The sequence below is a fragment of the Protopterus annectens genome, chromosome 9.part0, assembly GCF_019279795.1.
Source record: "Protopterus annectens isolate FY-2018-M chromosome 9.part0, PAN1.0, whole genome shotgun sequence".
Classification (NCBI taxonomy): domain Eukaryota; kingdom Metazoa; phylum Chordata; order Ceratodontiformes; family Protopteridae; genus Protopterus; species Protopterus annectens.
In genome coordinates, this window is record NC_056743.1 from 1,085,827,560 (window position 1) to 1,085,840,451 (window position 12,892).

Genomic DNA, 12,892 nt, shown 5'->3' on the forward strand with positions numbered 1-12,892 from the left:
CAACTGAATTCCTTGGTGAGGTGAAGTCCTTCAGTGTGTCTGATGTTAGCGAGGTATTCATAGGCCTCCATAGTGGTAAGTTTGCATGTGTAAATGCAATCCAGCATAAAATGTTGAAAGCATTGGGCATGTTTGAATAGTATGGCTAGTGTGTATCTTGGTTATTGTATTGACACCAGGGATAGTACCTCTAGCCTAACAAACTGGAATAATTGTTCCCATTTTAAGGAAGGCTACCAGTGAATATGCTCTAGCAGTAGGCAAGAATCTCATTTCTTCCTGGAAAGGCCTTTGCTGGAGTGCTAGTGAGGATACTGTAGCTAGTAATTGTATCTCTGATATCTGAGGAGCAGTACAGCTTCATTCCAGGCTATGGAATAGTGGACCAGCTCTTTAGTCCTGCTGTGTTATGTGAGGAGTTATAAACATTTGATAATCCATTCTACAAATGTCTTATGGACTTGGAAAAAGCTTGCAACTGTGTACCCCAGCATATGTAGTAGGATGTCCTGTATAGGTATGGGGTACTAGGCTGCTCATGATGGATGTCTGGCTTTACACGGTGCACAATGTTGTTCCATCTCTTCATTATTTTCATGGACATAGTATCCGTACACATCATTTGGGAGTCTAGTTGATATGTCTGTTTTTTTTTTTGTTTGTTTGTTTTTTATATAATTTCTCCAAGTGCTTTAGGTTTCTGTTATCATGGCAGGAATTGACCCCATTCCTGAATCAGGGTATGATTAATGTTTGATAAATTAGCATTGCCTCACTCTTGTAAGTTTGCCAGCAGTGCACTTCTCAGCACCTACAATGCACGCAGAACTCCCTTCTTCTGCTGTTCATACCAGGTTACATGTATCAGTAGCATATTTAAGTATGCTTAACATGATGCAATTACTTTTCTTTCCCCCATCTTCTTTCTTGCTCATGCTAAATATCATGTCTGTTTAGAGAACACAATGCCCTTTAGTGTCATCTTACCATGCCCTCTCAAGTAGACTTGAGAAGTTTACTGCTGTGTTCAAAATGGCTGGGGTGAAAGTCAGCATCTCAGAATTTATGAGGCCATGGTATTCTTCCAGGATAGAGTGGATTTCAGTTTTTAGGTAGAGGGGAACAGCAGCTTTTGCTGAAGGAGAAAGGAGTTAAGAACCTCTGGGTCTTTTTCATGAATATTTTAAAAAGGGAGTGTTGCTTGAGTGGTGAATTGAGGCAACAACTACAGTCTCACAGGAGCTAGACCATTTTATGGTGATGAAGCAGGAACAGAGTTCACCAATTAGTCCATGCTGCTGTTCTCATCTGGTCCTGAGCTATGTATAATGACTGAAAGCGTAGGATCATAGGTGCAAGATGTAAAAAATTGCAGAGTCCCTGGGATTATTCTGCATGATAGTGTGAAGAGCTCTCCTTAACATCTGTATCTCACTGTCAGAACAGGTCAGGATGGTACCACCTCAGGTCAGTCTAACTCTAAAGGTATTGCTCCCCAGCATGGGTGATGCCAGTGACATTTTTCTGTACCTGGGCCATTTCATATCAGGTGTTCACCTCCTTTAAAAAAAATCAGCCTGAGCCTGCAGGTGCCCCTTGAATTCTCTGCAGGAAGAATAGGAAAATCCTGTTTTCCCCAGCACACCATGCAGGAACCCTGTCTTTCCCAGTTGCTGAGGTAGTTGTGACCACTTGATAGGTCCACTTGAGCATTATGGTGAACCTGTGTACACAAATGCACATTTGTCAATCATATTTCATGAAACGTAATGAGCATACGCATGCCACATGCATGAGCACATAACTCACATGCTTTGTGCTCAGCATGGATTGTATGGCTTGTGTTAACATATATAGGTAGAGCCTTGCACACAGGCAGTGATCTACAGAAAGTGGCACAGTGTGGTTTCATTAGCATAACCCTGATAGTATGATGTAATGCAAAGCTGACATTTTGTGCAACACTGTTTACAGTCATACAACTACAGTATTGAGGATTTTGTGCAAAGGAAGGAGCCCTACTCGGTAAACTACCTCTGCAACAACTTCATACCCTGTAGTGGATGTCAGGAAGCATGTAGCAAATGTCAGTGTATGTGTAACCAAGACCTCATGGCACTCACATGGCACAGCACTGTCTACTTTTTTTGGGTGGGGGGGTCCAACTATGAACATAGGAAACTGAGGATTACATTCAACAAGGAATGTGGGCTTCCAGGGCCATATGCAGAGGCATGGTGCAGCAGCTAAAGTGAGAGTGAGGATGTGCAGAATCCTAATTGCAACTGTTATTCACTAGAGTGACTGGATATACAAAAAAATGACAGACCAACAGATTGTGGACAGCTTCCAAGTGGACAAGGATACTGTAAAGGACCCAGTAAAATTGTGTCTCATAATCAAAGGGGGATGAATGTTCTGTGAGCACAAAGGTTTTTGTGTATCAGTACCCAACTAGTGTACTGGACCTTCACTGACGTGTGTGGGGGGGGGGGGGGTAGTGCTGGCATCAGCCTTGTGAATGCTAAACCAGTTCCTCAATATTATGCTCCTTCAAGTGGAGGGACTTTTATCTGGGTCTCTAGGACTGCAGTGGGGAAAAATCAGTGCATTGCAGGCTTTTCATCAGTCTGTTTTGATGAGGTCCTGGGAGCCATAGACTGCACCCACATTATTAACAAGGCCCATCTGGTCCAGATGGCTTGCAGTACATTAACAGGAAAGGCTTCTACTGCCTGACTTGCAAGTTGGTCTATAATGCTTAAGGCATTCTTTATAATGTTTAACTTATTACTACTGAAAAAAAAAATAATATAATAAACACAAGTTGCTATGAAAACTTTTATTCAGATAAATAAAAAAGTTTTCAGAGCAACTTGACACATTTATTTATTCTTTCATCATTTATTATGTCTATACACCATCCAGGCAGTTCATGTGATTCATGCATTTTGCATACTTCCAAACTATGCCATTGGTTCTTTCAAGGGGACTTCCAACATGGTCACCTGGCTGATAGGTGCACAAATATGTCAGACAGCTGTCCTGTACATAGAAGGTACCATGCATGCTGGAACATTCTACAAGCAATATGTTGTTTGTCGCATGCAATGCTGCATATGCTCTAGAGCCATAATGATGAGCCTAATACACAACCCCCAAACTATGGAGAAAACTGCCAGTAACTAGCCCAAGCAAAAACAATAAACACAGTAGAGCCAAGTATTTGGACTGCTGAAAGAATGCATCTGATATTGTGAATCTTTATTCATTCCTTACTGTTAGGACTTTGGTTCCGTCTTTGGAGTCGACATGGCCGTTTCCAAGCTTGCACCAGCCAAAAACTCTCAGCTAAGACTTACCCATAATGCCCCTCTCATAGTCTCTCCAGATCTCATTTGCTGCGTTCCTCGTCAGACATGCCTAGCCATCTCTCTCAAAGCGAAGTGGAAATTTGTGATTTTTTTGTGTAGTTTCTCTTCAAACTTTGTCATTTTTTTAGTCAGTTTAGCCTTTTCTTACTATCGCCTATAACCTGCTTCTATTTCCTACCCTTTAAATTTGGTAGTTAAATCTCTACCATCGTTGGTACTGTCCATCTCTCCTGCCTTTGGTAGGCCTCCCTTTACCACTTGTATTTTTGGGGCGTTGGTTTAGCCCCTTTCTTGAAAGACCTGATTCTTCTTCAGCAGCCTCCTTTAGATCCACCAGGAGTCTTTCTGAACTAGATGTAGTGCGGGTTGTGGACCAACTTCCGGCAGCTAGGGGTTACCCACTGCAGCTAGACCTTTCCTCCCCTTTGGCCCGGAATCCTTAACAGCATATTCTCCTGTTTATCCTCTTCCAGCCTCTACCCAGGCCACGGAGATCTCGGTACCGATGTCCACCCCGGTGCATACCGTCTCAGCCCCAACTATGGTATTTTCCCTGTCGGCACCGACCACCCTTTCTGCATCGGCTCTGTTGGAGCCGGTGCACTCTTGGAGCAGTGTTTGGACTGTTGGCACCTTGGTACCTAGCCTGGCACCTATTTTTCGCTGGTGCCATCCATGTCCACGGCTCTGACAGCTTTCAGTCCTCTCGGAGCTCCTCAGGGGGGTGTGTGACCCCGGTAGTCCTTCTCTGTTCCCTCCTCAGGCGGGCCTGCTTTCCAGGTGATGGAGAGGGTTCTTGCCTCCGCAGGCTCGCAGTCAGCATCAGTGACATCTGCACCAGAACCCCCCTCTAGCATGCAGCTGTCCCAACCCCCTACTTCGGGATGCCAGGCACGGGAGCTGCAAGACCTCCCTTTGAAGAGAACCTTTTCTCCAGAGTCCTCCTCAAAAGATCCCACTGGGGAGCCACCCCAGAAGAAATGGTTAAGAGGAAGCATCTTGATTCCCCTGAGGAATCTATCACCTGAAGACACTGATTGCAATGAGGGGGAAGGGTCCCCATGGTCTCCCCCAGACGACGTCTCATTTGGAGACATTCTCAAAATCCTCAAGCAGCGGGGAGACTGGAAGTCCTCTTAACTCTTTTTCTGAGGAATTGGTGTTCTTGCAGGCCTTCCATGCCTGGCCATCTACTTCTTGGGTGACCCCACCTGCAGACAAGCTTATTAAGCCGATCATGCAGCGTGCCTGGAAGGCCCTGGACAATGTAGAACCTGTCCCCCGGAGGCCAGACAAAATTCTATCCACCCCTGAAGACCAGCCCAACTGGTCCAAGCAGTTGACGGTTGATTCGATGGTTGTGGCAGTGGTCACCAAGAGGGAACTGGCAGAAGATAATTCCACTGTCCTTCCTCTGAGCAGGGAGTCTCGGGCCATGGACAGACTAGGGAAGCAGACCTATGCTTCAGCAACCTTTGCCATTCGGCCGCTGAACTATCTGACACACTTCACTCGCCTCCAAAGAAACCTAATCTCTGAAATGTCTTCCTCTTTGGTGGGGGTACTGCCTGATGAGGTGCGTGACACTGTCGCCTCGAAGTTAGCTACCCTTGAATCTATCTCGAACTCCTCAATCTGTTTGATATCTCACACCACCGAGGGGGCAGCTCAAGCTGCCGCATCAGGCATTGTCATGAGACTCCTTGCTTGGATGCGTTTGTGTGATTTCGCAGACCTCTTTAAATTTTCCTTCGTCAATGCGCCTGTTGACAAATCTGCACTTTTTGGTCCCAAAGTATGAGACACACTAGCACAAAGTGATAGACTGAAAGACCTTGTCTGCTGTGGGCATACGTTTTTCCACCCCCCCCCCCGAAGTCCTACTCCAGGAACCAGAGAGGAGGAAAATTGTGGTTCAAGAAATCCCAAGGATCTTTTCATGACACTCGTGAGCAATCCTCCTGGGGCAGAGGGTGCAACTCATCTGGAAGATGCCGCTTTCGAGGTAGAGAGGGTCCACGTAACCAGGGCGCTAGAGATTCCTTCTCCAGCCGACCTTACCAGTGCTCCTGAGCAGCGGCCCGATTGCTTTCCTTTAGAAGCAGTCGGGGTTCGTTTTTCTCTGCACCTACCAGCCTGGGAACTTATTACTACCGATGTTTGGATGCAGAGAATAATATCCAGAGGCTACCAGATACCATTCGATTTAAATCCCAGACCTGCCAAACGAATCTCTGATGTGCCAGCCAGTCAGAGGGAGGTAGCAGCCTTAGAAATGGAAAAGCTGCTAAGAAAAAGAGTCATCCAACCAGTCCCACCAGACCAGAGAGGATCCGAGTTTTACTCGAGGTTCTTTTTAGTGCCAAAAAAGACAGGGGACTGGAGACCAATCTTGGATCTCAGCCTATTGAACAAATTTATCAAACCCCAAAAATTCCGGATGGTTCCGGTACAGTCCATTCTCCCCTTTCTAGGGTGGGGCAACTGGATGTGCTGTATAGACCTTCAGGATGCGTATTACCACATAAAGATGGATCACTGCTCCCGTAGATTTCTCCACTTCCGGCTGGGAGCCAATCACTACCAGTTCAGGGCATTGCCATTTGGTCTCTCGACAGCCCCCCCCCCCCCCCGAGTGTTCACCAAGTGTATGACAGTTGTAGTAGCTCATCTTTGACTACAAGGATTCCAGGTGTTTTCGTATCTAAACAATTGGCTCCTTACTGCCCTGACCCGGAATCTTCTAATCCGCAGCCTCTCTTACACTCAAGGCCTCAATCTCTGCTTGGGGATTACAATCAACAAGGACAAATCTCAAATGCCCCCAACAAAAACACAAATTCATTGGAGCAGTTTTCGACACAACATCCTGTCAAGCTTCCCTCATTCCTCACAGGCTTTCAAAAATAAGACACCAAATCCAAGCCCTTCTTCCACAGACCTTTGTACCAGCACGCCTTGCACTGCAACTCTTAGACTCCATCGCAGCTGCCATTATTCTAGCATCACCGGCGAGGTTGCACATGAGAATACTACAGTGGCTCCTTTCTTCACAATGATCGATCTTAACCTACCCACTCGACCACATGATATGTCTTACAAACCTTTGCAAGAAAGAAATGCTATGGTGGATGAAGTCAGAATCGAATCTTTGGTGTTGACCATTCTGTCTCCCCCAGCCCACAGGCACAGTGACCACGGACGCTTCCCTGTTGGGGGAGGCTTTTCCAGGGAAAGATGGTCCAAGGCACCTGGTCCCCCATGGAGGCCAGTTTGCACTTAAATGTCCTGGAACTGAGGGCAGTTCTCTTAGCATTGCAAGCGTTCCATACATGCCTCCCTTCTGGGACCATTGCAATTCATTAAGACATGTCAGTCTGGTATATCAACAAGCAAGGTGGAACCAGGTCTTACCCCCTGTGTCGAGAAGCCATGAGGATTTGGCTCTGGGCGATAGCTTCCAATCGCTTTCTTATAGCAACGCAAATTCCCGGGAGTTCCAACCTTAATGCGGACAATCTGAGCAGGAACATCCGGATGCCTCATGAGTCATCCCTCAATCCTGTAATAGTAGATCGGATTTTCCGCCGCTGGGGCAAGTCTTCCTGCGATCTGTTTTCTTCCCCCTTCGACAACAAATGCAGAAGCTACTTTGCCCTGATTCCCCCCTCAGGGTGAACCCCCGAGGGACTCTGTAATGCACAGTTGGCCCCTGGGTCTTTCCCCTCATCCTGAAATTCCTCCAGAAAGTTCAGAGGTTGAGAAGCAAACTGATTCTCATTGCCCCTTATTGGCCTCATCAAGTCTGGTTTCCGTTCCTATGGCCTCATCTGATTCACAGCCAGTGGATCCTGGATCATTCCCAAGGTCTGCTATCTCATCCTCGGGGACTGATTCACCCCAATTTTCACAGCCTCAAGCTCACAGTTTGGTTCCTCCACTTCCAATGATTGCCAGGCTGCCTGATATCTCATCTGCTGTTCGTGAAATTCTTCTGGCTTCACACAGACCTTCCACCAGGAAAATGTATTCTAGTAAATGGACTAGGTTCTCTATTTGGGCCAAAGATCAGAACTTGGATCCTTTCTCTATGCCTATTTGAAAGTTCCTACAATACCTGATGACTCATCTACATGCAGGAGCCTCAGCATCAACAATCACTGTACATTTACCAGCTATCGCAAATTTTCATAATGGATTTGATAATTCTTCTATGTCACACCGCTTGTGCAAGATCTTTTTGAAAGGAGTATTTACAAGTTAAACCTCCTGTCAAGTCCCCCATAGAACCCTGGGACTTGACCTTGGTACTTCAATCACTAACAGGCCCTCCTTTCGAGCCTTTTGATTCTTGTGATATAAAATTTTTGTCATGGAAGACTCTACTTCTAGTAGCACTCACCTCAGCGAGAAGAGTATCTGAGTTGCAGGCCGTAGTGTCAAGAGACCTTACTTGAACTTCCACAGAGATAGAGTATCCCTTCGTACTGACCCTTCTTTCTTGCCCAAGGTTATTTCTGTTTTTTCCATTAACCAATCTATTGACCTGCTGGTTTTCTTCCCTCAGCATTCTAACAGAGGGGAGTATCTGTTGCACACCCTTGATGTTCATAGGCAGCTTCGTTGTTATTTAGACAAGACTGAATCTTTCAGGAAAACGGATCAATTGTCTGTGGCCTTTGCAGGACCCAGATTGGGTAAACCTGTCTCCAAACTGACTCGATCCACCTGGCTTAGAAACATCATTACCTTTATCTACCATCAGAATAAGCTATCCTTACCTTCCAGAATAAAGGCTCATTCTACTAGATCGATGGCTACTTTTGTGGCTTTTCATTCCAGAGCCTCTGTGGATGATATCTGCGCAGCAGCTACTTGGGCAAGACCTTATACTTTTATCACTCATTGCAAATTGGATTTGGCCTTCAGGGGATGAGCATCTTTTGGTTCTGTGGTGCACAGGAATATCCTTCCTTAGGACCACCCAGGACTCAAGTAGCCGGGGACTCGGTCCTAACAGTAAGAAATGAATAAAGATTTACAACATCAAGTAAAGAAGTTATGTCTTACCATAACGTTCCATCTGTGTTGTAGATCTTTATTCATTCATTACTTCCCGCCCCCCTTCCCCCTGCCTGGACTCCTGGTGGACTTTAGGAATTTCTGGTTAGGGTATTTGCTCAGACAAAGCCTCCTCCTGTGTTTCTCTTATGATCTGTATAATATTGGGGCAGGCAAACTTGATTGGAGAGACTATGAGAGTGGCATTATGGGTAGGTCTTAGCTGAGAGTTTTTGGTTGGCATGAGCTTGGAAATGGCTATGTCTGTTCCGAGGACGGAACCAAAGTCCTAACAGTAATGAATGAATAGAGATCTACAACACAGATGGAACGTTATGGTATAACATAACTTCTTTTTCTAATATCTAAAACACCTCAGGAGGAACACTTTGATAAGTTTAATGCACAACAAATATCATGCTACATATGTATATCATGCTCAGAAACATGGTGTTGCTCAAACAGTTGGAGCAAGTAGGTGAAATTGTGGCAGAGCCTGTCATACAAGTCAGCCAGTAGCAATAAGGCAGGGTGGAGAGTTACACAGCAACAGTGCAGATGCATTACATAGCAATGATAGCAAAAAGATGGCATTTTGTCCACAACAATGGGCCATAACACAGACAGTACAGAAGAAAATGATGTATGGGTTACGTCATCCAAGCTACACTGGGCAGTGCGTGGGCTGGCCACATTGTGTATCAGAAATCACTATACCCTACCCATACAGATTTAGGAAACGAGCAGGGCATAGTCCTGATAACCTAGTATTTACCTATGACCCTATCGGCCCTAGGGCCTATACAAGCCTAGCCAAACAAGTTCCCTGGCTTTCGCCACCCAAGAAAATAATTTTCCTGTGCCCCTGTCGAGCAGAGCCACAGCAGTGATTCCCGGGGTGAATTTCCTATTACCCATCCAATTGTCAAGATTTCTCCTAAAGAGGGCTAATGAGGAGCTTTGCTTGACATGAATGAGCAGCCCATATCAGAGCAGGGGAAGTCTCTGGGACAGGAATCTATCCCTCCAGCATGTTCTGTTTTATTGTGGTGACAAGGTTTAGGACCCTGGAGCGTGTGGCTCAGAGAGATTGGGATTTCTTTGTGTAGCATGTTTATCAGGTCTGGGTTAGACATGGCTTTGTATGTTAGGCAGAGGTCGGCTCGGAGTAGGTGATATGCGACTGAGTAGAGCTGGAGTTTTTTGAGACTGTCTCACAAATTTTGCACAAGTGGGGGTGGGAGGAGACCATAACAAGTGACTGCAACTGTATAATATGATGTAGGATTATGGGAGGTAGACTCAGTAGTCATGTACTCAGGGAGGTTGTGGAGAGTCAGGAATCGCATCCTCCAGTAGTGACGTTATGCTGCCACAACATAACTACTACTAGTGTCCTGTGTGTTGGCTTGCAGTGTTTGGGCTTGATTTGGTCCATGGCAGAGAAGGGGAAGAGCTATGAGGTTGTGACATGCACCCAAATGAGGCATTCCATGTGTTCAGGCTGAGAAGTGGTGCTGCGCAAGACCAGTATGACACCAGTGACCAGTGGGTGCTAGTCCATGTTCCTGCAAACAACAGGGAAGCAGTACAATTATAGGGCCATGAAATGCCTCATTTGGGTGCTTGTCAGACTGAGAAGTGGCAGCACCCACCACCCGGACAAAGCTTGTGGAGGATGGCAGAGAGTGTGCCCAAAGCCAACACTGCTGCAGTCTCACCAGTGGTCTGTTTCATCTGACTTTGACCTGTGCCCAACCCCCCCCCCTCACATCCTGACCCTCCCGCAATCACAGATTGCATGGCCTGTGGGGAGTATTGTCTCATGGATGTACCTATAGAGACAATATTTGCCGCAGCATCCTCAACTGTACTATGCAGTCCCTGTCCTTGTACTCATTTTGCAGTTAGTGCACATCTTCCTGCAAGCCATCGAGCAGTCGTACAATCTCCACATTGTTGTAGGTAGCAGCAGTCTGTGCCTGTATCATTGAACTGCAAATCCCTTGGTTAATTCTCAATGTTGCAGCCTTATCAGGGGCAGTTCTTGAATCAAGGTGATGACTCTCTTTTTGCATCTGTCCTTTGTGTCCTCAGAGGTGGTGCATATGCCAGATGCTTTGTAGGCTAGGGACACAAGTGGAATCCATGTGGGACTCTTAGGTATGGGATGTTTGTCATGCAGTGGTGAGGTTATGTGCTCAGTCTTTATCTGTATAGCTGCTTCTGTAATACTGGATGTGGATGGCCTCTTCCCATTTGCAATGTTTCAGATAGTACCACTGTGTCATTGGACTGTCACTTACACATTGCCATCATCAACAGATAAAGATGACCTGCTGATGTTATCCCTGTGCAATGATATTGTGCTGGACCCACTCAAATACTGTCATCTGTGAAATTACGAATGTACATGGCACCATTGTCAGCCCACTCATACATGCCTCCATAACTTTCTCTACCACGCATACTGTTGCACATGAAAATATATCTAAACCGTAAGTTGCTAGGTTGTTAGATTTGCACACCAGAGGTGCCAGGAAGGACAGATATGCAGGTGGGTCTTGTTCAGGTCAACACTTTAATCATGCCATAGTGTGTACTGCATTGTAATGGAAGTACTAACTTGCTAATTTCCCCACTGACACATGGGTGCTTACTTACAGCCTGACTGTAACATCTAAACCACTTCAGGTATAAGGGTCATCTGTCTCTCATTGGTGAGCATTACTAAAGACTAACTGGACTTCTGTGAGCCAGTTCTATGATGGGGGTGGTTGTGGTCCACCCTTGGAATACATTTTCCTTTGCATGGAGCATCACATCAGTAACTTTTTGTCATACCAGTGGAAAATACCTGTTAAGGTCATATGGAACGTTCATATCCTGTGCCAGTTCCTACCAGATCTGGTCCTGATAATGCTCATCATTGCATAAGAAGTGCATGGCTTGTGTGTATGTGCATGGAGGGCCTGTGGTAGTGCTTAATTTTCCTGGTTAATGAACTTTTCAAGGCATTATCTCTGTCAAATGTCCATGTCATTACCTGCACACATGGCCTATGGGTGTGTCTACTATGCAGTGGGATATACACAAGTACAGTCAGGACGGGGGGCTTATGGGTCCTGAGCAAGTATACTTCCATGCTCGAGTGCAGATTGGCAGGAGCTATTTTAGGGAGATGTGTTCTTTGTCACTTACTGAGACCATCCCTTGGATATCTCTCCAGTGGCAGTATGATCCTTCACCCCCCCCCCCCCCAAGAGATACTGCTAGTAGCTGCAGATTCCTTACTTTCCAGGCTAGTCATCTGGTACTCTGGCAACTAATCAATTCCAGCATGGCTGCCGAGCAAATGAATATTTTGTCTCCTTACCATCACTGTGAGCTGATAAAACACTTTTCACTTCTACACCTTTTTTTCCCTGTAACTGGTAGTATGTGGAGTAGATAAATGTACATGCATTGCAAAGAATTATGAGTGGGTCTGACCCATCGTAACCTTTATTACATGTTCATAACATGGATGCAAACATGCACCGCTCGAGCTTTGATCTTGAGGTGAATTTCTTGACATCCATGTCTTAGACACATAATATGCTTGTTATGACTGGGATACAGATCGTAATCCTCTGTCTTATGCACGCTTAAGAGGTGTTATGCTGTAGTCTCCTGCTAGAGCTTAAATACCATAAACATCAGAACAGCAGTGAGAAGCTAAAAGATTTGAAAGCTGCAAGACAAGCTCCTAATTGGAAAACACAGGACCCAGATGCAATACCTGACTTCTGGCTAAAAGTATTAACATCTTTGCATGAAGATTTAGCCATGAGTAATTATTTATATGCACACCCCAGACAGACACCAGCCTGGTTAACAACAGGAAAAACAATATTCCTACTTAAGAGTGAACCTGCAAGCTACCCTATAAGTTATAGACCAATAACTTGCCTTCTGATGACATTTAAACTATATACTGGAATTGATGCTGACAAGAGTTTATAGTAATTTAGAAGAAAACTCAATCATGGCAATAGAACAAAAGGGTAATAAAAGAAAGTCATATGGCACAAAGGATCATTTGTTGTTAAATAAAGTCATAATGGTGAATTGTAAAAAGGGGAATAATCTAAGTATGGTATGGACATAGTTCAAAAAAGCATTTGACAGTATCCCATATTCATGGATAAAAGAGTGCTTAAAAATGTGAACGATATAGCCTACACTGATCAGTTACATTACAGAGACTATGAAACAGTGGCAAACCACTTTGCAGTTAAGCAACATGATAAAGGATAAATTATTATTCCAGGGATAAAAATTTAAAGGAGGATATTCCAGGGTGACTCTGTCACCGCTCCACTTTTGTCTTGCTCTTAACCCATTAAGCTGTCTGCTTGACATATTAGGTCATGACTACAATTTGGCTCCCAAAAAACAGCAAAGATGAAAAGTAT

The 12,892-nt window shown here is 45.2% G+C and overlaps 1 protein-coding gene across 1 annotated transcript in view; it reads left to right on the forward strand.

Annotated features, from left to right (window-relative positions):
- TARBP2 (TARBP2 subunit of RISC loading complex) overlaps window positions 1-12,892 on the forward strand; it is a 272,258-nt gene that overhangs the window by 47,993 nt on the left and 211,373 nt on the right. The window lies entirely within an intron of this gene.